This window comes from Marmota marmota, unplaced genomic scaffold, assembly GCF_001458135.2.
Source record: "Marmota marmota marmota unplaced genomic scaffold, marMar, whole genome shotgun sequence".
NCBI classification, from domain to species: domain Eukaryota; kingdom Metazoa; phylum Chordata; class Mammalia; order Rodentia; family Sciuridae; genus Marmota; species Marmota marmota.
In genome coordinates, this window is record NW_026000240.1 from 12,603,381 (window position 1) to 12,605,989 (window position 2,609).

Below are 2,609 nucleotides of genomic sequence, written 5' to 3' on the forward strand. Positions count from 1 at the left end.
AAATTAAGTAAATGATTCTCTGCCTCCAAATTGCTTTTTGTTGTGTAGACAACCGCTTTTTAAGGACCTGTTTTACTGGTAATCTCCATGGTGATTAGGAAAGCCAAAAAAAAAAAAAAAAGACAGATAGCAAGATAACCCCTCATCCACCACAGCTATCTACCCCAGCCTCCTGTGTTTGTCTTTGTGGAACTGAAAACACACATATGTTAAAATAAAGTCAAACACAAAGTTCATTGTAAGAGTCTTGGTGGCTATGTATTCTTCATTTGGATAGTTATAGTTTCCATAATGTTGTGAACTTTTACATTTTAAATTATGCAGTATTTCAACCCTACCAAAACCAAGAGTGACACCTTATAATCCTCTTGCTCCCCCCACTTTTTTAACCATTATAGATACAGCTAAAGCCCTATCCTCTGGCCCCTCCAACCCCCACCCTTTTCCAAAGAAAGAATTTCTGAAGTTGGTGTGAATTATAAGTGTGCCAAAATGTCCTCTGTGTGTGTGTGTGTGTGTGTGTGTGTGTAGTGCTGGGATTGAACCCCGAGCCTTGCACACTCTAGGCAAGTAGTATACTACTGAGGTATAATTCCAGCCATTTGTAATCTTTTGATATAGTTTTCCCTCCAAGTTTTCTTTTTAAAAAAAAATCATTAATCAAAGAAAAATCACTGATCAAAAACAAGAAAATGTTGTCATGTTGCTAAGTTTTTGGAAACAAGACAGAACTATTTTTCCCATTTGTGGCAATAGGAGGAAATAATAACGGGGTTAGACTGAGGGTAGTAAACAGCCTCTCTAGGTTACACAGACCTTCCCTGGTTACCAGAGTACACAGAAAAACAAAACAAATGATACCCCCTCCTCTGGCCACAGGAAATTGGAGAGAACAGGATCTGGGAGAAAACTTCTTTTGAACAAACAAATGTCCTACATGGTGCAGAGTACCTTCTCTGGGTGTTCATTCATGCAAGCTGTAACCTTTTAGTAAGGACTTACCACTTCATATGGTAGGGACCCACAGCTCGCTCAGCTCTGCCAAAATGATCTCTACCAAAAAGCCTGGGGTTAAAGCCGCCCGCCCGGCCCCCCCTCCCCCCATGCATGCACAGGGCCTTCCATCTGCACAGTAGTTGTACGAAGTCCTTTAGAGCAGTCCCTAGATTTAATGTCCCTCCAGCACTAAAAGGGCTAAGAAGGCACCAATTTTTCTTAAATACCAGGGACTGGTGAAAGACGTCTTTCCCAACCCCCACTTTCCTAGAGATGACTCTCATTAATTATACTGACACATGGCTGCCTGGCCTCCCTTCTAAATAGCTGCCAGATTTCTACCTATCACCTTTGCCTTGATACAGAATGTACACGGACATCAGGATCACAGAAGAGCCTGTAGGACGTGCCTGATACACAGAACGATGACGGATGTGCCTTTTGGTGAGCCTACTGCGCTGCATCTCCTGGGGGAGGGGACCAAGGAAACAGCTTTAGGAGTCTTGGTGTTGAGAGGAGATTGTTCTATCTGTGCAAAATTGCGCTTTTTGTTGCAAAAATAACCATGTTTAAGATACTCTGATTTCACCAGCAATAATCTTGAGTTACATCCACAAGCAATAAAGGAAAGAGGATACAAAACATCCCTATTTTAACCAATGCAGACAGAAGTAGGGGAAACCATGACCAAAAAGCTTGCCAAGGAAAGCCACCCCTCTCCCAACATGTATCTCTTGAGTGCTTGCCACACCAGGCTCCTCTTAGATGGTCAGTCTTAGCTTCAATATAGAAAGCACTTCTGCAAGCAGAGAGCAGACCTCTCTTAGAATCCCAAGTCGGTCAACACTTTCAAATGCAAATAACAAAATCCCAAATAAAATGAACTAAAGAATCAACAGATTGACTATTACCTTAAGATAGGGGAAGGGAAGCCAGGCCTAGTGGCCCAGGTATGTAATCATAGTGACTCAGCAGCAGACTGAGGCAGGAGGATCTCAAGTTCAAGGCCAGACTGGGCAATTCAATGAGACTCTTTTTTTTTTTTTTTGGTGGTACTGGGGATTGAACCCAGGGCCTTGTGCGTGTAAGGCAAGCACTCTACCAACTGAGCTACATCCCCAACCTTCAATGAGATTCTTGTCTCAAAATAAAAATAAAAAATAAAAAGGACTTAGAATGTAGCTAAATGGTAGAGTGCCCTGGGTTCAATCCCCGGTATCAAAATAAAAAAGCTGAGGGTGGTGGTTAAGGACTTCAGCCAAGGTGTGAAGAGCATTCAGAGCTGTTATTCATTCACCTCCTGTTAAGGAACAAATGAGTAACTGATATCTATTGAGCTTAGTAAGGAAGACTGCTTTCAAGACCATGGCAGTAAGTGCCAGGACCACAATACCAGGGTCTTACTGTAGGGAAAAAAGACTGGGCTCAATTCCACTAGAGTAGCCAGGGGAAATTCACAACCCAGGAGCAGGTGGGGGTCAGTGGATAAAAAAATCACGAAGAACCATCAAAAGTAGGAGAGAGTCTGGCTAAACCAACCTAACTGGATTCTTGCTGGAGAAAAGGCCAGGGCAATCAGACATCAGCGGATCCCAGTGGAGGATGAGGGTCAC

The 2,609-nt window shown here is 42.9% G+C and overlaps 1 non-coding gene across 1 annotated transcript; it reads right to left on the reverse strand.

The window, feature by feature from the left end:
* Positions 1-2,043: 2,043 nt before the first annotated feature.
* Trnav-uac lies at positions 2,044-2,116 on the reverse strand. Its single transcript has one exon. It is a non-coding gene; the product is annotated as a tRNA-Val (tRNA).
* Between the last annotated feature and the right edge of the window lie 493 nt (positions 2,117-2,609).